This window comes from Falco naumanni, chromosome 11 (genome assembly GCF_017639655.2).
Source record: "Falco naumanni isolate bFalNau1 chromosome 11, bFalNau1.pat, whole genome shotgun sequence".
NCBI lineage: Eukaryota > Metazoa > Chordata > Aves > Falconiformes > Falconidae > Falco > Falco naumanni.
In genome coordinates, this window is record NC_054064.1 from 642,276 (window position 1) to 666,719 (window position 24,444).

The 24,444-nt window shown below is 38.2% G+C and overlaps 1 long non-coding RNA gene across 1 annotated transcript; it reads left to right on the top strand.

The window, feature by feature from the left end:
* Positions 1-6,676: 6,676 nt before the first annotated feature.
* On the top strand, positions 6,677-24,020 carry LOC121095670. The gene is made up of 6 exons (XR_005830181.1): positions 6,677-6,760; positions 7,999-8,083; positions 9,065-9,098; positions 9,922-10,004; positions 15,003-15,267; positions 15,792-24,020. It is a non-coding gene; the product is annotated as an uncharacterized LOC121095670 (long non-coding RNA).
* Positions 24,021-24,444: the final 424 nt, after the last annotated feature.

The following is a 24,444-nucleotide window of genomic DNA, read 5'->3' on the forward strand; positions in this document are numbered from 1 at the left end:
GCGACAAGGTGGCATATAAGCCACCTCCTTGCTATTGTATCAGGCATATTTGCTGTATGATAGAAACTTGAGAGAGATTCACTTGGTCAATAGCAGGGCAAGTGAGACCAAACTCATTTCCTAACATATTTCATCTATGCCAGTGGTTTGGTGGTTCTTATATGCAACAAGCAATAAAACTAGTTAAAATATCATTAAATTACTTCCATGAAGTTATAACAATGCAATAAAAAAATCTAGCCAATACAGAACACCTTACATCAGGGAGCCCTTTAATCAGTCTTTCCCCGGGCTGCGTTCAGACCGGTGACTGTCTGAACGCAGCTGTCCAATCTCCAGCACCATATTTCCTCTTTTGCTCTGAGTTCTTGGGCCACTGTGGAGAGAGTGCCAAAATCTTGCAATACTCACTATGTTGTGCCAAGCAGCTGTTCAAAGCTAGAGAAATTGCTTTGAACAAGGCAGAGAGAAGTTCTGATTTGAAACTTCCATATTAAAGCGGTAAAGAACTGTATTTTTGTACATAGCTTTGAAAATCCCCACTGTGGAATCATGCACTATCAAGGGTCATTTTAATAACATTGATTGTTAAAAGACACAGCTCCCAGTGTAAAAACAGAACTCATTAGAATTCAGGATAAGGCTGATTACAGAGGAATGTGAAAAATTGAATATTAAGAAGATTAAGGAGAGCTGGGTATCAGTGCTATATTCCAAAGGGAAATCCATCGTGTGCTTACTGTCCCAATCAGTGGTACCCAAAGGCAATGTGTACCTCTGTGAGTGTACCCTACTGGAAGGGAAACTCGGAGTTTGGCCAAGGGTAACTATAAATATTAAATTCTTTATTATCAATGTTTGATAGAAGCATAAAAAATTTATAGTTGTGTACAAATTCTTTTGCAGAGGAGATACATGAGATTTTATAATGCTACTGCTAAGTCACTCTTAGTGTTGGGTTTTTTTCAGACAAAATCTAATTATATCTGCCCAAATTTCTTTCTTTCTTTAACAGAGGTAGCATCATCCAAACAGAGTAAAATAGAATGAATAACTGAGGCCCTATATATAGTTAAATAGTAGATTCTGTATCAAGGTCATTCAGACAAGCTGCTGTGTTATGTTTTGTTTCTTTTCTTATTTTTCTTTTCTTTTTTTTTCTTTTTTCTTTTATCCTCTTTTTCTTTTTCTTTTTCTTTTTTTTTTTTTTTAATTTCCAATCTCCTAGCCCCCTGCCCCTCTGCCTCCTTTTGCTATTCAGTATGTGTTTGTCGCAGGCTCTCTTGTTTAGAAACAAATGCATTCAGACATCTTTGGTACTCACAAAAGCAGCCTCAAATTACAGTGATCATTAACATAACAGTAACACATAGGAGTTACCCAGCATATTGAGAAAAACTGTGAAGCTTTCAATGCACTCTGTAACTCTATGAGACAGAAATGAAAGGTGAATATCTACCTAAATATGAATTTCCACCTCCGCATAACATGGAAATGGAATTACTTTCCACATTGTTGAGACGATTCATTAAATGTATGTAGAATCTTAAGAGTGAGAACCTTGTTTTGTAGTGGGAACCTATATGAGATGTGGCAATATTTATGTATTTAAAATATGATTATAATAATTGAAATGTAGGATTAACCAGTCCTGCACTATTTATGATAATGGCACAATGAATACAAGCCTGCAAAATACAATGTGACAAGAAACTTACTTAGAAGATGATATAGTCATTAACTGCGCTAGTATCACTACAGAAATTAATTTTGTAGTTCTATTGTGAAGTACACAAAAAATCAGATAGGAAGTATCAGTTTTCCCCATTTCATTACTGTTTTCTGCCTTCTCAGTTGACGTCAGAAGTGACCGAAGAGGCAGTACTCACCAGAACCCTTTTGCCCTCCCAGCATCACCTCTACTAAGGCCCCAATTCAGCTGTACTCTGTGTGGTACTCTGCAACAAATAACCATCTCTTCAGTTCATCTTGTGCCCTGTGTAAGTCTATTAACTTTACTGTTGCAGAAGCACTCGAGACACATGGTGGGGGGTGCCGGGGGAGGGAAAGAATCCAGCCATTTAAAGTATGTTCCTCAGCTTCCTATCCTCCTGTGTGTGTACTACTGTGCTGCCGTGGCCACACTGTAGCTGGAGACCAGCAGAAAATAACATGAATCCTTTTGGCACTCAAGCACACTAGACTGGCCAAACATGGTGTATACAACTGTGCGGATTTTCATATATTTTCAGAAAAAAATGCATTAATATCCCCATAGATTTAGATATAGCAATATGTTTATGGTGACATTGCCATTGCACTACTAAGTTACAATGTTCAGTTACATTGCCATAAGTTTATTTAATTTAGAATAACAAAAGCCATTATATTAAGATAATCAAAACTGTATGAATATCTGAAACTTGCTTTGTATGAATCAATCTATTTTTAAATAAACAAAGACTGTAATACACTTTGCTGTAACCTAGGACAAAGTACTGCATATTGTAAAGACTTTCAGCAAATGTCCATGGACCCTCTCAGCTGTAAATGAATGTTTTTTAATAACATGGTAATCTGAAGGTAATTAAAGTAGTTTATGCAAGGTGCAATAAACTGCCATTGTTGTGTCTACAGAACATTACTTTATGCTGCTGTGAAGATGATGTCTTTTTAGCCTCCTAGCTGTTTTGAAAAAAAATATATTCAGAGGCCACTAGTCTGAAAGAAACAAGGACAAGATAATAACTGGAGACGCAATTAATCCCTGTGCTTTGGAATAGTACAACTTGTTACAACAATCACAGAGAAAGCTGTACAGAGGTTATAGGAAGGCAAGTTAATGCAATGCTTAAAAAAACCCCAACGTAGTGTTAGAAAGACCTAAATTACAAGAGCAAAGAAATGAAAATACAACCTAATAAGAAACAAAAGTTGCATGCTGTGTATTAACAGTGGAATGCTTGCATAAAATATGGAAAAATATTTGTTTACTCAACCCTGACTCATGGGCAAAGGTTTATGTAAACTGGGCTTCTTTCCTGGTCGCAAATATGTGGGAAGTCCTATGGGGCTGGGTATTCAATAGGGCTTCTCTGTCACTTGAAATCACACATGTGTTTGGATTCAGTCATTCAGGGTACAAACCTGGTCCCGTAACTGTCAGCAAAAAGCTCCCATTTTATCACTGGGGCCAGAATCCCACTAACGTGCTGGGCTCTGGCTCTGCTGCCAGCACTGGCTTCCGCAAGAACAGCGCAGAGGGCTGGTGGTTGGGATCCGTCACGGGATCCCAGCCCTTGCTCCTGTATGTTAGCACGCATTGCTGGGCCTCTTCCCAAACTGCGGCTGGTGCTCTCTTTCACTTACTGACAGGAATGAGATTTTGTCTTACGTCGTGCCAAGAAAGAAATGGTAGCAATAGAAACCCTCATTGATGAACGTACAGAGCAGATCCTGCTTTCAGTCGTGCCCTTTCAACTCCTCTGAGCTCAGAGCCATCTCGCCTCTTACCAGGACTTTCTCAAGCCTGCCTCACATTCAGAAATCCAGACACCCTTTGGGAGGCTGAGTGCCAGGACCAAAAAAGTGTAGTTTTATATAGGGGGGCATCAGAGTGGGAAGGGAAAAATGCACCTAGAAAGGACCCCAGCAGGTGATGTAAACTCTTAGTGCAGTCCGTGGTAATTTAATGAAAGTAAGTCAGAATAAATAAACATCTCACTCAGAACCAAGATGCAGCTGACCTAGTCTCAATGGGAACTAATTGCAGTTGACCTATTGCATTGCTAAATTAACCTCCTCAGTGGGAAGGGGTGAGAGCTGCATACTTCTTTTCTGTTTTAAAAAAAAAAAACTTTTAATAATTCAAATAAATGTCTAATGTTGGTAAATGCGCATGGTAAGTACTTGATGGATTGAATTTGTTCCTCTTTGTATGCTGACATCCTACTCACTGCGTAGGGAGATTCTACAGATGTACAGAAATGCTGCACAGGATGGGATGTTTCTTTATGGCATTTCCGTGTGCTTTAAATCTCTGAAGAGTTTTCTGTGTGTGTGTTTTATATTGAGCCATTAAGTACAAAAACAATCTTATTCACAAACCAGCTTTGATCTGTTTCCTGTGATTTATCTCTGCTGTCTATAGCACGCACTGAAATTCTACCTGATTGTTATTAGCTCCACAAATATTTATATCACACCAGATAATCAATGCTTATCATGGTCAATACAGATGTTACAAGTTCCTCAAAGAAAGGCACTGTCAGCATAATTGTATTTTAATTATTGCAGCATATGTTTTCAAATGAGTCTTTTGTTTACAGTATCAATTAAACAGAGTAACCATATATATCTAATTAATAGATGATGTTAAAAATATTGTACCTGTAAATCATAGCTTTTCCTGCTAAATGTATGAAGCAATAATGCAATGTCTTGGAGGTATTAATGTTCACTTAATTTAAATCATGTTGCTTGTGCTGTTTTCTGTTTTCATTCCCTTGTGTTTGCACTCTCTACAGGATGTTTTTCATTCAGCTGCTGTGTAAAACAAATTTGCTTGTGGGGGTTTGCTGATATAAAGTATATGACTGGCACCAGTACAATAGTTATTCTACACATAGCTGAAAACATAAATGAAGTATTTGGAGAAGTAGAGATAGCAGCATCTACTGGTTAGAAACACACAAATTACACATTTTTTATTATCAAGTGTGCTGTAAGTTCATGGCAAAGTTAAGTGGAGAACATGCTGAGCTGTTCTGTCCCTCAGCTTCCCAGCTTTCTGCAGCCTCTCGCTCCCTCACCATTTTGAAGTCCTCAAAAAAAAAAAAAAAAAAAAAAAAAAAAGTGCAATGGTTCTTTATTTTTTAAAAAGAAATTTCAGAGAAAACTTCTGCATTATATACTTTGTAAGGAAGATTTAACACTCACCTACCTCCTAACAGAATCCAGTCTAGGAATATCACAAGAATATTTCTATAGGCAGCACAGTCACGCTTTGAAGAGGGGAATTACGCTTTGTCTCTTTTTAAACATACTTGCTGCTCATGCAGGATATCAGGGAGCCAGGTCTGAATCAGAATATTGTATCTCTCTTCTGGATAGATACAAATCAGAAGATAGATATAACACGATTAGTGTGAGGATTTGTCATGCCTTAACCATATTTTTTTTTATTTTTATTTTTTTTTTACCCATAAACTTTTTCCTGTCTAAAGAAGGTATTGAAAGCAAAAGGTACATTTTGTAAAGAAATTGGATTTTTTTTGGGGGGGAGAATACCTGATAGAAATAATTCCTGGATCTAAAAAAGTCTTTGGAGAAACCTAAAATATTTCCTAAGTAAATAATAGGCACACCTTGCTTCTTCAGGAATTAATTTCTTCTATGATTGTTTGATATCCTCTTTATCAGGCATATGATAACCTGGGGATTTAAAACTCAAAAGCACAGAGAAGACGAGTATTAGTGGATAATAAGTATCTCCCAGGTACAAAGCCTATTGACCATAAAAATGGTTTAAAACAATGAGAAAGACAGTTCAACCAGTGAAAAGGCTCTTACTATAGGGTTTCAGAGGGCTCTGGATATTGGTCACTTTATACATTTTTGTATCTTTATATTGACAGGAGTAAAGAATCTACATATTTGCCTATTTCAGTAGCCTGACCTTCAAAGTGACCTCACCTAGAGCTGTAATACAAGTTTTATGTACGGTACATGTCTTATTTATTTACTGTAGCTAATGTCCAGGAGCCCTGGCTTGTGATGTCAGACATCTTTAGTTTAACCTACTAAATATATAAATACATTTTAAAAAATAATACTTAAAGCATATGTATGTTTATGTTGAATTTATTTTTCCCTCTTTGTATTCACTTCTCACTAAAGTAAAAATATTTTTGAAATGGTTGAACACATTATTTGTATTACTGTTCTAATGCCATGAATCCACACAATTCTTTGGTTCTGATGTATACATATATATATTACACACATATGCACACACATATATGTACAGATAAGCAGACTTATATATGTCTGCTGAAATTCTTGGTACTTCCAACTAATAATGAATTACAATAATCAAGTTTTTCTTTAAAATCCCTGCTTCTGTGGTCACTGTATTAGTTCAAAATTTCAGCTTCTGTTGAAGGCTTCCTGGAACCTCAAAACACCTGGTAAACCTGAATCTTCCAGTTCACATTCAAAAGGCATATAACATTAGCAATTTATCTGCATATTTAGGACAGAATAAGTTGAATAAACAATAATTTAAAATTTTATAATCCATCTGCCTGAGTAGTCTACTGCTATTTTTGGCACGCATACAGACTGGCCATTTAACAAGTAGCACTGCATACTGGTTGTAGGTCTCCAAAGGCTGTATTTCTAGTTATGTTATCTGTCAAAGGCATGTCTCTTCTGCTAGAAAATTGTGTCTTATATATCAACTTTATTGTTGCTTACTAGAACCATAGAATTATTTAGGTTGGAAAAGACCTATAGGATCATAGAGTCCAACTGTAAATGAAGAATTTGGATGAGGTTTTGGTTTTATTATTTTTAATGAGCCTTTTTTTTCCCAACAGGTTTGTTTTGCCCAGGACCTGGTTAGAAACACTTCCCTGATTTTATATATTTTCACTTTTCAAATTCAAAGTGATGTCTGGAGCTCACTTAGATGATGTCATAAGACCACTGACCACCATCACAAGACTCTTTAAAGATGCAAACCAAAAAGCAGGCTAAGGTTAATTTGTCTTAAATCAGGATTGAATGTCAACCCTTATTGCTAGAAAACAATTGCACATATGTAGATAATTTTTTGATGCAGTAGATAAAATATCCATCCTTTTGTCATTTATTTGATTGCTTTTGTACAACTCTGATGAAAGATTTTGACAGGTGTGACACTAGTGCTGTGTGAATGACTGTCCTATCCATGTACAAACTGTACTGATGCAGGGTAACACCCAGCGTAATGGCTTCATATTTGCTTCCCAGCTGCATGAGTGGGAATAAAATACCAGCTGTTGACCTGGATATATAAATACAAAAGAAAATTGGAAGCTGGTAATGCCAATTCCATTTGAAGATTAAGGAAATAGTTACAGGAAATATTTGCGGCTGAGCATACTCTTCCTCTGTTGATTTCTATTTGGTACATAAATTAATTGTGTCTTTTACCCCATTTATACATACAGAAGGGATTTTAACACAGATTATTAAATTCACAGTGACAACCCTTATTCGAATGTGCAGAAGTGTACTTGTGAGCTGGTGTGTTGCATTGATCTCCGAGGACGGTAACACCAGGAGATCCAGTGCCACTGAACTTGCAGGCACTAGAAGGGCAGTAGATTAAAAGTTGATCCTCTGTTTTCCTTCAGCATAGATTGGTTCTCTTCAAGTTAAGGTTTCAGGTCACTTCTGGGGCATCATTGCAGGTAAATGAGCACTGGTTTTATTAGCCTCTCTGGTAGATAAGAAGGTTTCAGTTTTAATGAATGCAAGATCAAATATTTGACAAAAAGTGAAAAGCAAAGACTGGAGGTATATATCCTAAAGTGAAAGAGGGAGGATAATAACGAGTTTGAAAAGAAAAAAACAGAGATTGCTTAGTGGAAAAGAATGCTACAAAGGTCTCTATGTGAATCTTCAGTTCCAGGAGTTTCTGTTAATTCCTTTTATTACTATTTCAAGTAACCAGGTACATATGGCATGTTTGTAAGTAAAGCAGTCAATGAAGTTAGTTACACCTCTGCATTTATTACCTTACCCCTGAGTATTATTAACTTTTACATTCCCCATAAAATATAATTTATCACTTAAATAATTTGCTTTGTGTCAGGGTTCAGTGTGCTCCAGTGCTTTCCTGCTCATTAAATGAGATATTTTTACTTAATGAGCCCAGAATGTCCTTTGCATTTAACATTAGAATTGATTTCAAACACTCCATTTTTCTAACATATTTGTGTGTAATTTCAGAATGTGGACTTCATCCCACAATCTTACACTGAAGAAAAAAAGAGCTACAAAGAATAATGACCCATGAATTCTAGAGAGGGGCACAGTAAGTATGGGTGAATAATTTAAAAAAAAACCCCTGTTATCTACCTGCACTTTGCATTCTTTCACCTAGTTTGAAAGTTTGACTTACTATTTGAGCCCGATGCTGCAGTTATTACATACATAATACTCCATTAGGAAAGTGTTTTTTGAAGGAACAGTAAGGTACTGACTTCCATGAAATGAACCAAATATAAAAGTAATCCTACCCTTAGATGTATGTGTGTGATATGCTGGTTCATGTAAAAGACAAACAGTCTTTCAAAGGTACGCAGTTCACACATAAAATATATATTCATAGGACAAGTATCACAGAACTCTAGCAATCTGCATCTAATGGTGATCTCGTTCATCTCTTTGCAGTTGCAAATAATCACTTTGCAATTAATAAAATCCAAGTAGAGAAATCCTCTGTTGTGCAGTAAATCATTTGCTCATATTGGTCACTGGAACAAAAAAGTAGCCCAAACCTCTGTCAGTGATTCCAGGGTGAACACCGTATGACTACACTTTAAATGGGATTTTGCCACTAGCTAGGTCTCAAGGAGTCAGTGAGTAGTATACTATGGATACACAACTGGGTGTTCATTTGACTCCATTATAACAAATGTGACCATCTGCACATCAGCTGTGCACCACTAGTGTGCAGGGTGCTGATCTAATCAGTCAGGTGCTCCTGATCCATTGCAACGTGCATGGCATGAAACACTCACTAAAGGATAGTAAAGCTGAAATTTAATCTAATAAGGAATGCTAATATTGTAATATAGATATTTTTTTATTCTGAGTGAAAAGTGAAAAAAATAGTAACTTAGGAAATAAGCAAAAATAAAACATTGGTATGCTTAACTGCACTTAAAAGTTTCATTTTCAGACTTCTTTTAGGCATCATTAAATCTCATATGCATATTTTTTCCATGGCTGTACTGTCTTACTGTCTCACTTGATTAACAGCTTGGTCCTCTCCTTCTATTTGTTCCTCCAGACCAAGTTCCTCAGCTGGACTCCTTTTCTGCGAGGTATGTGCAGTCATCTAACTGCTGTGAGTCAGCTTAATGTGGTGGGAGCGTACGTTGTGGGATGCGCCACAGTTACCAAGGCATGCGGTGAGCAAGGGAGTGCAGGCGTGATGGAGCGCAGGTCCCCCAGCCCTCTCTGCGGGTCGGCAGGCTGTGCCTCAGTGTCGCAGGACAGCAGCCTTCCTCAGCACGCTGTCAGGTGTACCAAGGGAAATCTCAGAGTTCTCATGAGACTGACAGTAGCACGTTCTTTGAAAGAAGTTTTTGAGATAATGAAACAATACTGCATGAGACTGTGTTATGTCTTATAGGTCAAGGAGAAAAGGAACATTTCCCTAGTTGTGACAATAGCAGTAATGTAGCAGTGCGATTATCCATACAGGTGTACTAAATGTGAAATCTTTATCTCTGTCATATAGGGACAGAAAACCAAAAGTAAAATGTAGAATGAGCTGTCGATTATGATTTAGTGAAGGACAAACGCACCCAGGTTACTTATTAACACTATCTCATAATTGAACAGGCTATTAAGTAATGTATAGCTCTGACATGGACTGGGAGAACAATGTCACCAAACGGATAAAGCACTCTTCTCTTGGTGCTAACATCAGGAAATGCATCACGTACCACCAGGAAACCAGTTTATTTTGCTTTTCCTTACTCTCCTTCATCCATTTTGTCCATTGAAGTTGCAGATAAAGTTGGTACATCAAGCAACCTGAATTAAGAACGCACATTTTTTTCCCAATATTTTTCATTGTAAAATGAAAAGGAAGAGCACTTTTTTTTTTTTGGCAAAACCTAATACTATGTTTCGCTGCAGGGAAATATTGAAATATCACTTTCGATACTTACTGAAGTCCATAATATTGTAGCATGTTTATATGGACTGATGAGACCTCTAAGGTAAGAGACTTTTTTGTCTTCTGATTCTGTTCTAAATAATAGATGTGTGTGAGATATTTAAAACGTTGTTTCATATACTTTAGTGATAATAATTATCATTGACTGTTATGTTTCAAACTCTAATGCCAAAATATTTATTTTAAAAAACCAACTGATTTCCATAAAATATCTACGTGGAATAAAAATCCATTAAAAAATGAGTTGTCTCCTGCACTCTGGGTGGATAGTAATTTGGTTGCTCTGGGTGGGTAATAATTTGGTTGCTAGAGAATAAAAATCCCAGGGATGCCTTAGTGTATGCAAAAGAGAAAGTGTGATGACTGCACCTAGTTGAGAAATTACTATGATGGGTCAGGAAGACTTTTGGGAGAGGGCTGTTCTGTGTTGCTGACTTAGTCAAAACTGGGTCTGTAGCTGTTGTAAAACAGGAGTTTTCCTTCCCTTTGGCCTGTACCAGTCTTAAAGACAATACAGGTTTTAAGAAAGGGATATTATAGAAGGGTCACCCCATCCATTGCTATGACTGATAGTTTCCATTTTATTACTATGTGTGCAGTTGATTGTGGTACAGGTATTAGGATATAATTTTCCCTTCCAGGGAACTGCCAAGGCTGTTTTTTGATGGCTGCTGTTGTTGGTTTAGTTAATGGTGTGAGCCTGAGGCTGGGGAAAAGAAGAGTTTGTTGTGGAAAGCCTCTGGCAGACTCAGCAAAACCTGCGGCACACCACCCACGCACCAGGTTTTGCAGAGCTGTGTCGTTGTCACTAAGGAAAATGGACTGACAAGTGTCCTGCAGCCTAACTGGAGGGTCTTCGTATGGTGCATCTCAGGACAGTGAGGAGCAGAGCAACCTAAGACAATACCATGATTTTTCTCTGCTATTTGGGGTCTCTTGGGTGAGACCAGAAATGGCTAAAGAGGGGATAAGTGTCAGATGGGTGTGCATGCCATTTAGGGGTGGTACATTGCTCCGCTGGGCTTGTATGAAAAGCTCTGGTATGTGCATCTGCAGGCAACAAATTTCACTTGGATTTACATTTGGTTTGAAAAGCAACCATTTGTAGCAAAGAAATAATCTATGTGGTTTCAGGAGAGAGCGAGATAAAGGTGCTTATCAGATTCCTTTTGGGGATGGCAGTAAGTAGTTTATAGCCAGTTTCAGTTAACATAAGCTTTCCATAAATAAGATACATAAGTTTTTACACATGTAGACTAAGGCCAAAGGCTCCCTTCACTCTTTGAGAGCACTGACATTAAATTTTTTATTAGTACCCATGATGAATAATGCACTTGACTTCAGTTTTGAGTGTACTATTGAGAGAAACTACCACATATTTCCTGGAGATGTCCAAAATAGCCATTTTGCTCAAGAAAATGTTGAAGAAAAGTTTATTTTTCTTTAAAATTAATTACTAACTTGCTGGTTTCAAGTTGTTTACCTCCTGATGTGTGCAGCCTCTCTTGCAGCACTGGTTTCCCTGTTGCTGTCATTGCACTGTTTGTGTGCTTGTGGCTGGCTTTCAAGCTGTCATTTTTCTGTCCCGGGGCTATGTGGCATACTTTTACAACGGCGTCCTGGAGCTAATATTGCCTCTATCATCCACTTTGCCCATATTGTGGATACTTGCAGGTACTCACAAGCTCTTGCAAAGAAATGTGGGTTCCTGTTAAATCTTCCAAACACTAGGGATTGTCTTTGTTCACACTTCTGCCACTGCCCATGAGTTAATTTGGAGGTATTTGTGCACTGTCCTGACTTTATAGCTTAGATTCTTCATGCTTTTCTATTTGAGTCTTGTAGGGTTTTGACTTTTCTGTTATGTTTGGGATATTCCCGTACTGGTTTCAACTTGGCTGGAGCAGCTTCCCTTGCTTGCAAAATTCCTCATTTTAGATCTTCCGTACACTCTTTCTGGGTGTCTTCTACCAAATCCTAGACACCACCTGGCTTTCTATCAGGAAGCTAACCCTTCCCTCCGTATTGTGAGACCAGTTGTAGTTCAGCCCCAGGTCAATTGAAGACACCTTGCTTGAAAGTGAAATTTTTGGATCATTTTGTACTGGGAGCACATTGCATGTAGTGTGATTCAAATCTCTTTTTAACCACTGCAAGTTTTAAATGAACTTTGAAGTGGAGGTTTGCTGAAAGTTGCAGGTGATACAGGGAAGAATTTTTTAGCATCCTGTGTTCTTGGGAAGTTAAACTGCAGTGAGAAATGCTAGGCAGCCTAGAACTTTGACCCGAATTTTCTGAACTGGGATCTGAAAATTGTAATTTAATTAAAGAGAAAAAGACTGTAAATGAAGCTGGTTCTGATGTTCATGAATCTTAAAATTTGGCCCTTCAGAAATTATTTTCTTCTTTTGCATGTTAAGTGTACAATGCCTCCATGAGGAACATGAGCTTGACTCTCATTAGATATTGTACTGTATTAATGGTGCTGGTTTACTCATATTTTATTCATTAAATAATATTTGTCAATGTATTTTTCTACTTTAGACTCTTACTGTAAAAGAGCATTATCACCTCAAAGCGTTTGGTTCCTAGAATGAACGCCAATACTATCCAGTCATGCCACGTTGTCCTCATTATGTAGAAGGTTTTTTTCCTAACAGCATTTATTTTAGGGTGTCAACAATACTTCAGTTAAATGTAGTGTAAAGTGTGCTTATTTAGCAAACTTGTCCTTCAGAAAAGGTTTTTTTTTTGTCTTTAAAATACTGCTAGATTGTTTCTTTCTGTCAATGCATGATACAGTAGAAATCTTAAATCAATAACACTTTTTATTCCTATGCAATTGATGCATAACATCCTTCTTCACACAGAGGTTTAATGTGTTGTAAATTAATTATCTGGAATGAGTACAGGGTCAATGGACCTTAGTATGACCGGGATGTAATGTTAAAGTGTTCCATTTCCTCCCAGCCCCGTTCAGCTCTCTTGCAGACTCTTTTATACGTGTCAGTTATGCCATCTTCTGCAGTTTGTTCCCTTAAGTGTTGTTAATGCCCCTCTAGGGCTTGATCAATAGGGAAAAATTTGCTTTACCATAAATTTGTCCAACAATCTGAAGACGGAGTATCTCTATTAACTGTACTTGTATAATGCTTCTTAGTAAACTATTCTTACTCTTACAGAGGCTTGAAATAACAACCTTATTTTAAATCACAATGAAATTGCAAATATTCTGCATAAGCAGATGCTGGCCTCATTTTTGGCTTTTAGTTGCCTAAAGAAACTAGTCAACTATGCTTGAAGTTTCTGGCAGGAGAAGTTTTGCTTTACTCCGTCAAGGGAGCAAACCGCATAGATGAAAAAACCCCGTTATTAGCTGTGAAAAAATGCTGAGGGAGAGATTCTCAACCATGAACAGTGCAATTAAAACAAGCATTCACTGGGTTTAAAGTAACCAATTTCCTTTAAAAATCGGAGAGGCTACCTCTATTACTTTTTTTTGGAAGCCAGCTTGGCTATTAGTTGCTAGGGTAACAAGATCCAAGATAGGGAATGAGGCCTGTGGAGGCAGCACAGCGTTATGGGGGTCTAAGATAAGAAATGCTGGCAGGAACATTCAATTATAGATTGTTTTTATTTTTATTTATTTATTTACCTCTTTGCTGCAAGAAGGATGGTCAAAATATCTGTATTTCATAATGAAAAAGGTCTTGATGCCACAGCTTTTTAATTGTCTTCTCTGAGTAACAGACGGCACTAAACTAAGCAGCAAACACTTCAAATTTCAATAAAAAAAAAAAAAAGAGAGATGCTACTTAAAACTCATGGCATGTTGGTGGGATCAATTTAATGTACTGTGCTGTGTCAATGTCACTTTCATAAACTTTTGCTGAAGTGCTTTTCCTACTGTATGTTGAATGATGTTGTCAGGACTGTGAGCCAGGGGTACGGTGGATTCGAGTCTACTTTACTTCCCTTGATGAAAAGGTCACTGCCACTTGTAAATCTGTTTTACTCCCTGCACAGTTGTTAGTGTCAAAGTCTGTCAGCTCTGTGGGATGTTAAAATTATACAACTGTGGTAGGAACCAGGATCACAAATTCCCAGGTGGTATGTCCCAAGAAAAAGTCTCTGATCTTCGTGTAAAAGTTTTGCAGAAAGTTTTTCATTCAGGATTTTCAGCTCACTTTGGCTTGATTGCAGAAATAAACAATATTTCTGTTTCATGCTTCCCATCTGGTGGGCCTTCCCCAACCACAGCTCATCACAGGGCCGCTTATTATGTCTGTAGCCCATGGCTGCGAGTGAAACAGTCCCCTCTGCTTTATTTTTTTAAGGCTGTAAGGGCTCAAATTAGAGCACAATTAAAACTTGGCCTGTGTTGTGTTATGTGATTATGTTTTGACAAATCATCACAATAGGTCAGCCTCACAAGGCCTTAAAATTATTCATAAGTTATTTGGAAAATACAATAAACAAGAAATAGAACAACAGATGAATGGTGGGGGGGGTGGGATGTGTGAAAACCAACCCCCCAACCACCATTCCAACCAATGCAAGTAATGTGAACCTCAGAAAAACTAAGTTCTTTTCCCTTGCTCATAGCATCATCTGAAACATTTTGTGCATACGCAAAGAGAGGTTTTTATTCAGCAGTTTTCCCATGTAAGTCATCATACTTTACCAGTGAACAGCAGCAAATGCAATGAGAGTGAAACCAGCGAGTGCCAACAGCAGACGTGTCCTGCTGGTTTGATTGATTACGACATAAAGAGTTTTTGAAGTTTTATGCTCTGGCTGTACAGGAGATGGACACAAACTTCTTTGCGTGTGAAGTATGGCCAAAGCTTTTAGGTGGTCAATTGCCTGCTTAATCCAAAGGCCTCTGCTAAAGCAGAGTCAAGTTTTTCATACTGTGAGGTATTTCCATATGACCTTGCAACTAAATTGATTTTTGATCTAAGTGGAGTAGTTTGCTGCTGAGGAGACAGAACGGGACCCGAAGGGGGCAAACACTGAATCTTTCTGGCTTGACTTTCAGTCAAGGTAACTCCCTGGGGTCCCGAAGGTGATGCAAGTAAACATCTGCCAAGTGAATCTTCGTGTCAAGGCAGCCATTGTGGGCCAGCTGGGGTAGGCAGCCGTGGGTGCACGTATATCAGTGTGCCAAGGAACCATCAGCATGAGAAGGAAGAGGACGTGTCAAGATCCTGCTTTCATTTTGCCTTATTTTTGATTGGAAAATGCTCTTCATGTGCCCCTGCATCTGACCTAGAAGCTGCCTCTGGCATTCAATTCAATGATATGTAAGCAGAATCTTTAATACAAAGTTTTTCCTGCTGTTTGTGAATAATTTGCATGACAGATGAGCAAACAAAAAAAAAGAAAAACCTGAAGTTTTAACTAGTCTGAGGAAAAATTCACTGCCATCTCGATTAATCACCACCTTGTTTTTATAGACATCTTTCAAAACGTCATCTAATTTGCCTTTAAGATCACAAACACTTCCTTGATTCTCCTTCCTGGTCTCCTGAGACAATTGCAATGTAAGAATTCACCTTTTCCCTTTCTTATCAGATTCATTTCTACTGTTTGAAATTGCTAAAATCCAAGTTGTAGATATTTGTACTGACATAATTAGAAAGCTGAATAGATGCCTGTCATATCAGTGCTCCTGTTTGCTGAAGACTCACAATGTTAGGCAGAGGGCATGTCTGGGGAATGTAAACAAACATCCCCCTTATCAGGACCGTTACCACTTAGAAACAGAAAATGACATTTTTTTCCTCTACCCTCTGCCGGCCATTTTCATAATTTTCAACTTTTCTAGGCACAGGTAAATGAAGAACAATTAAGAACTGCTTGAATGATTCACCTACGTGGGAAGAGCGGTTCCACACTCAGGTCTGTATACGCCCATGTGATGGGTATCTGTTATACAGCTATTTTTTCACTCTGAAGTAAAATTAAAGAACGTGTATATGCTAATGTGCCTGTATACATATTGGGGACATTTTAATCTTTTATAAAACCAGATTTTCATAGAACAAATGTTATATGTATTCCAACGCAAAATTAGATATCTATTTTTCATAATTGATAAATATTCAATAATCAGACTTAATTTGGAGCAATCACTCATGTATATTTCTAGGCAAAAAGGCAATAGATCCTAGAGAAGAGACTCAGCCAGTATTTACAGAGCTTTGAAAAAGTTTCTTATTGATCAAGCCTGCTGACTGAATATTTAAGATGTTTTACAGACAACAAAATGTTTAGGGCATTTTGTGGGATTTGCAGCCTTCCCAGACAAAAGGATCACCTGGGTCTACAAATATCCAGGAAAAATTACTTTATCTTTCCCTTCATAAGTTAATTGGAAATACTGAATTTTAAAATTATTATAAAGCAGCGTGGTCCTTGTGAAAAACGAGAGAATACTTAAGTACTCCTTACTCTGTGTGTCTTATTTACGATCTTCATAAAGATAACCTGAGATTGCCTTGTCAGGCATCTGCACAGCAGTATCTCCCAGGTATTGCTGCTGCATGTTGCTTATGGTTAGCCTTTGCCTTTTTTCAAATTTTCAGTCATATCCTTACTGCCTCATTTCAGGACAGACATCACTACACCTCTTTGGACTTCCTAAATGTCTGTCCTTCTACACGTTAGCCTACAGAGCTCTGGCTGTTTTCTCAGAGTCTGATATAATTATTATATGAACCCTCTCTTTTGTTATATTTTTAATAAAGCTTTCAGTATTTTTCTTAAATGCACTGAAACATTTTTTCACATTCATCACAGTTTCCCAGCTCTCCTGCCTGCACAGAGTGTGCTGTCTAAGTTGCAGTCTCTTTTCTTGTTATTCCAAGAAGGCATTGGCTCTTTTTAGTTTCTGTCCTTAAATCTTGTCAGAAAACTTTCCTTTCCCTCTTGGCTTGCAGGGTCAGGTTTTGGGATGCTCTGTCAGGTGGGCTACCAAATGCTAGCACCTTATTTTGTAGGCACAGTGACATGCTGGCAGGCCCCAGAGCAGTGCTACTAGGTAGTGCTGTAGTCCCAGCTGTGTGTGGGTGAAGGACGTCTCTTGTTTTGGACTCTCTTAAGTGACTCCCTTGTTATCCTGTGGAAAGACTTACTTTTTTTCTTGCTTGCTATGGCCTAGTCTCAAGAACGAATGTTGTCTTGGCAGAGTTGAACCATTCCTGATTTCTCCTCAGCTAATATTTACTTTTGTGTTGAGAGTAAAGCCATTTGATATACACAAGGTGAACCAGACCAGGTATGAAGTTCCTTGCTATGTCCAACCCCACCCTGTGAACTTACTTACCAGCCCTGGCAGATGAGTTCATGTCAAGATTCCTTGTGTGAATTCTTACTGTGGCAGCCCCCCAAATCCCCCTTATTATTATGTCCAAGACTAAGAGACCGGATGGAGACACGAAAGTTTGTAGTAAAGGTTTGAAATATATGAAGCATCAGTGTGTTGCTCTTAGGCTAGTTGGGGGCATTTTTTTGAGAGAAATGGATGTGTGAGGTCTGCATCATGTTACCAGTGGTTATGCAGAGCTAAATGCAGTGGACAACATTTTTTGAAAAAACTTTGGTTTGAAAATGTGGCTGAAGCAGAGGCTGAAACCGAAGCCCCTGCTCAGCTGAGATGGGAAGCTGGGTTTGGGGAGGAGTGAATAAATACCCATGCCAAATCCTCAGCTGCTGTAATTGATAATGGAAGGTCCTTCTTCATAAATGATCGGTCCCAAACAGAGGCTCTCAGTGGCAGCAGTAATTCAGGCTGGGAAAAAGAGTGACATTGGTCAAACTATACTAAAAAGGAGAAAGTTTATGAATGTTCTCGATTTGAGACTAACTTTCTGCTCTGAAAAATGATGTTTATACTGATACTTAAATTTGCAGAAGCATAAAGTCTTTAAAAAAAAGTGTCACAAAAATCTGTAACACTTTAACCAGACTCATTGAATCACTTTTCTGCAGACATTTTGAAGGAAAAACAATTAAGAAGGGCTAGTGTATGCATAAGTGCTAAATATTTGAAACATTCCCAGCCACAGCCACGTGACAGCAATCCTGTCCCCGAGGTCAGGCTGCTCACTGGTAATTTCAGTGTGAGGAATCTCTGGGCTAGTGAACCTGCTGGGGGAAAACTGGTATCCCTTCATTCCTAAACTAGGATATACTGTGCTCATACACATGTTCATTAAAAAAAAATGCGCGCAGCAAAGCCAGCTGAACTGTCTTTACTACCAAGACAGAGAGCAGAATACTTTTCTACTCTGTTTCTTCTGGAATCATATTTCTATCCACTTCACCTGATCTTTTTATTGTTTCAACTGCAAGCTTTGTGTATGGCCCCACATGTGCAGTGGCATCCTGCATTATTTATACCTTAACGTTTTAAAGTATCATTTTTAATGCAAAAACAAAACCAAAACAAACAAACAAGTGACACACGTGAGTTCCTTTATATAGTTGAATCAAAAAAGAAGAAAACAAAACTCTACATCATTTCCTTATACTCATTCTCCACATGCATTTATGATCAAGGTTGCCCCTTTTGTTGGTTCATGTATGAATAACAGCATGCATTTGCAACCTGCGATCAGATTTTACTGCAGGAATAAAGCAAGGTAAAAATAATATCTAATGTTTAGACAGCATGCTGGAAGCCTCCCCTTCAGCAGAGTACTCTGGAATAATAGTAAAAAATTAACATTAAAAGCTCTGCACAACAAGATGTGCTAAAATCATAGTGGATACTTGGTGACCTGTGCAAAGAAAAGAAAACATAATGCACTGCTTTCTAGTGTTCCCAGCTCCAGCTGCTGTAGTGTCAACTATGCCACTACAGCTTTTCAGAAGTGGAGCCACCATGACTCAAGAAAACAGCAAAACAAGGAAAAGAGAAGAAAAAATAATAAAAAAAATAAACTCCGGATGCAAAGAGAGTGTTACAAGATGAGAATGTTTTGCTCCAGTGTGCAGTTTGAAGGGGCTGCCCTCTTTAACACAATGGGAGCCAGCTTCCCTGCTGTGTTCTCTGAAGTGGCTCATTGCAGAGCAGTAATGCTATATCTTAATAAGCATAACACTGTGGACTGAGGCATATTTTTAAGTCAGACACATGGGAGCGAAACATATCAGAGCAGAGCTGTGTTATTTTTAATGGAGCATGTGTTTGTCTTGTAAGTGTGTCAGAAGAAAAGGAACAGGTCTCGAGTTTCTTCTCACCATGTCTAATGTAGGATGGGCACTCCAACTGCCTCTCTAAGTGACATTGGTGGTCTTTGATATTGCAAACTACCACAGGATGGTCTGGATTACACTTGCACCTCACATTCTTTGCTACTATTTGGGTATGTTGGTGTTCATTTGAAGCTATCCTTCAGATGAAGCTTTTTAAAAACCACAAAGGCTAAGATAGTTTTCATTAGATAAACAAGATTATAATGAGAGTCTCTGTCCCCTTCCCAAGTTTGCATGAGTACGTGGTACCGATGATGAGGGATGTGGTCTCCAGGAAAACATAATTCCTGTTACATTCAACTGGAAAATGGAAAATGGAAAATGGAAAATAGATCTTGCTGTGGAAAGATAGCTGCCGTGTGTACTGTACTGCAGCCCATGCCACTCACCTCTCATTCATAACATCAAAACCAATATTAGAGTAAAAATGTTTGTAATGAAATTCCAAAGGACATTTTAAATTTCAATTAATATTGATAATGGTTTTTTAATAAGTCTTGGGTCAAGATGTGTCATAAAACTTTTTTCCACAGTGCACAGAAAATAAATTCTTATTCTGTCTTTGTGATACGACTGGATCTAGTCTTACATGGAGCAGCCAGCTGAGGCTGCTTGTCTATTATAGTCTCTTCCACCATTCCTGACAAATGAACAAATAACTAGATGCCCTGTGAAACATTTTAAATAGAACTGTCTCCTGGAAAAGCTGTTACTGACAGAGACAGGTTCGATCCAGATCAAGGGAACCTGCTTTGGGATAGAGGAGATCAATATTGGTTGCTGTCTTTTTTATTTCTGATTTTATTTTATTTTATTTTTTTTACTAAGCAGAGGTAAGGATTATGATGAATAAAGTAAAGCAGAAAACAATCTATGAACTGAAGTACATCCTTCTTATTAAAGCTTATTGTGCTCTTAAAGCAGTAGCTGAAGCTGTTGCTATGAACTCTATCATGCAAGAGGCTTTCAAAAAAGCATTTAAAACTATATATTAGCTAGAAACCACTTTGTCCACAAATTCTGAAAGAGCTGAAAGTACCTTTTGAAAAGGAACCAATATATTTCATGGCAGAGTAAATTAGCTGCTCTTTTTTTACTTTTGAAGTGCTTGATCAAAATCCAGTGCTGAGCACAAGTGTCTTTAATTCTATTTAGAGTGCTTCTCTGTTGGTTACAAGCCGGATCCTCTGGCCTGGATCCTATAGTACTAACTGCTCCCCTCCTGTTGTATTTTTTTTGACATGTGCATGAGAACGACCCATTTCCAACACCAGCTGGAGGCGCTAAGGCCACATTTTTCTGTCTGGAAACAATGCACAGGTTTGCGTGAGTTGGACAGGTCAAAACTCTGCTTTTATTTATTCTATTTAAATAGTGGCATCTACTCTGATTTTGCTTAACGATGAGAATGCCAATTAGGAGGAAAGAATAGTCACCAAGACCAAATAATCTCAGCGACTGAAAATTATAAAACAGAATTCGACAGGTCTTAGGAAGCAATGCTAGCATTGTAGCAGCAATATTCTCCGTAGCCTTTGGCTAAGTCCAGGAATTCAGCCTACAATATAATCAATCATCGACAATCCACAAGCATTAAATTCATCATTAAAATGTTGTTCTCCCTTTCCCAAATTTTCCATGTAACAAGCATCTTAGTAAGATAAAAGGCATTTGTTACTGAGAACAGCCTTAAGGAAAGGAAAAAGAGCAAATCTGGAAAACATATTCATATTTTTCTGGAAATGGGTAGTATTCATAAAACATTTAGTGAGTTCAAGGTCAACTTGTTCTCCCTCTGTATACTATTCATAACAGGCATTTGACAACTCAGTGACAGTCAATCTAGCAGCTGAACTGAATATATTGGGTCATCCAGTTTAAATAAAAGCTAAATCTTTGTTGTAGAGTGAGCACAACAAGACCAAGAAAAAACAAGAACAGCAAAAGGCTTTCCCGTTTCTCAGATTTCAATTAAAATCAACAAATACAGTTACAATAAAGAAGAAATAGATCTGATTTTGGTAAGAGGGCACTACTTGAGCAGGTGTATGCATAAATGGAAAGAGATTATGGTCTTTCACACCACAATGGGTGTTGTCTTCTCATTTAAGTGAAATTTGGTAATCCTGAGCATTCCACAGATGTTCACCCCCACGCCCATCATCTCTGAGGAATGACCTACCACCAATAAGACATTCAAATTTTGCAGTTACAATCACTCTAGACTTGTCTTTTCACTCCCTATGCAAGACCGCCCTGGAGTTTATTCCCATTATTGACTGTTCCTCAGTATGCTCTGTCGTTCAGTAAAAGGTGTCCCCTGGCGGCTCTTGCCCTACTGAAAAGTGAGCAGATTACACTCATTGGACTGGAAACATGAGGCTTTCATCTGAGTTCAAAGCTGGTGAAAATATCAGCTCAGGGAGCTAGATGGACATATGTTTTAGAAATCCCAGTAATGTTGAATTTTGTATCCATGCAAATTCTGAGGTTGGGTCTGTTTGTCATTCCAATATTTTTTCTCATCGTAGTTACTGTGACCGTGAATCTTAAAGAAGTTATTCTCTGTCCGTGTGTTGTCCCAAACCATATGGACACACATGGCATATACTTACCTTTTATAAAAAAACCTTCCTAACTAAATAAAAAATAACCTTATACTGTGTATGTTGAAGACAGATGGTACCAAACAACCAGGTCACACCTTCCCTCCACCACTTCCAAATTGCACAGCTGTTTCTAACACAGTGGAAATGCATCGTATCACCAATTGCCTTCTCTGTTTCTACAAGATACAAAAGGAAAGCCAATTAGCAATTGTTTTGTGGGTGGGTTCACAGATTAAAGATCAACTATAAATGGAGAGGAGTATCAAGTTCACAATATACTTAGTTCCTTTTTGGAAACCACTAACTGTTTTTGTTTTTAAAGCTGCCACAAGCTTTCAGCAGGATTCTTACTCTAAGAGCTCCGTATCTTTCATTAGCTAGTACCCACTGAACGGCCACCGCAGCATCAGCGTCCGACTCTTCTGCAGACATCCAGCTGGACTCTCTACAGGGATTTAGCTGAAAGGGCTTGCTGGAGGAATGATGTTACTAACAGTTACGCTTCCCGCACTCTATGTTTTTCAAATATAAACTAAAAATATTTTCAATATGCTCATTATTTAATAACTTAGAACTCTTCCCCAATTTTGCAAGGTACTGCAGAAGTGGCTTTCTGCCTACAGTTATAATGCATGTCTGCAGTCCAGGAAAACAGCTGACAAGCACAGAGAATCTGGCTCTATATTTGGAAACATCTGCTGTTTCATTTCCATGATGCACAGTGACGTGCCACTCTAAGAGGAAGAATGAGGCTGGCACAGGAGACATTAGTTTCTGGTTATATATTACAGTACTGAAGCTGAGATTCCTCTAACTCTTAATAATTCTCTGGTGGTACTTCTCCATTGAGTAAAGGATGCTGGAAGATCCTCTGACTGTTAGACCGTTTGCTGAGGACATAACTCCCGCTCCTAGTGAGGCGGCTTTTTCAAGTATCAGCGACTGGCTTCCTCCACGTCATTCTGTTGTGCTCAGAAAAGAAGTGTATAGACAATATACCTATGACATGGAGGCAAAGCAACCAAACTGACTTGGGAGGGGCTTTGGTTTGAGGAGACTCTAGAGTCAAGGTGAGGTGCTAAGGAGCTAGGAGAAAGATTTGCTTTACTATATGTTCTATACAGCAGTCGCACAAAAAATCCAGTGGTGTTATCAAACATATAAAAGCCCAGATGCATATTCAGTAGAAACACTCCTTGATGAGTCAAGAAAACTTGGCAAAGTTCTGTTTGTGATAGTGGCAGAGGAAATATTGGTTTTTAATATTCTGTAAAATCATTGGAGATGAAAACAGTTGTGTGAATAATCTTAGCAATACTTTATAGGTGGGTAAGGCAAATTACTGCCTTTGGTGCTAGGGATAAGCTTGACTCCTATCTGCAACTGACCAAGCAAAAGGCCTTTTCTGATCACGACTGATCACTGCTAGATCCAGGACGCTGGGACAGCTACCCCTGTGGTCTGGCCCGGCACCGTGGCGCCCATGGAATTTTGTTCTAGTGCAAACGCCAGTGTTATACCTTGTGTGGGTTCAGAATCAGACTGTGGGTTTTGTTTTCAAATGATTATCAATGGAAAATTTCACTTAGAGCTAGAAGGGAGCATGGGGGCTTAACAGACCTGAGAGAGCACATTTGTGAGGTGCTGTTAGTGTGGTTCAATTTGAGGTTTGGGTGTCTTTGAGCACGTCTGCCTTCAACGCGCTGCTAAGTGTACTGACAGCAAGTTTGGAGAATGTTGAAAAATTGTTGTTTCAAGAAGCGTTCATGCAAAATTGTGTTTAAAATTCCCTCATGCATTCATTATGTAGGAGCTTTACAATATTTTGTATGTGTACAACATTAGTGTTAGAGTGATGTAATTGTGTTGGCCAGGAATTCTTAAAAGGCTGGGGCATGAAGAGCTGCCTGTTCCTACAGAGAGGACAGACCTCTTTGTTCCTCTCAAATTTAGGCATTGGTGCAGCCTTTCTTCAGCAAAACTGAGGAGGAGTGCATTTTGATCTGTCAGATTCAGTTTGGTTTGTCAAATTTTTGAATGTGATCAAAACTACAAAAATCAAACTATTCCACCAATTAACCTGAAAGTAATACAATGTAGTTTAATATAGCAACAGTACTTTGTCCTAAATGTTAAGTCAAGGCTGTCTATCAATAATTCATCTCTTATATAAAATATTCTTGCAAATAAGATATCGTACTTCAAGGATAAATGTTCTGTACAGATCTATTTTCAAAGAGTATTAGTCTCACTGTATATGCCAGTGAAGAGTGAAAGAAACCTGAGGGTGAAAAATAAAACGATACAAGGTTGCATGAAATATGTGAGCTTAGAAGGTAAAATGGTGAACATTTGGAACAGTTGAACTTCTAATGTGGAGTGTGTCTTAATCATTCTGTTGCTTTTTTCTAATACTTTAAACAACCTTTCAACACATAAAAAGTGCCAAAAGAAACCTTAATGGCAAAATACCCTTAAGTATGCAAGAAATGTAAGTGCAGCATGTAATGATGAAATGGGCTATTCCAAGGCAATGCACTCCAAACCTGAGAGCTAGAGATGAAAAAAATAATAAAAAAATATTACTTAAATCTCATTTAGGATATACAA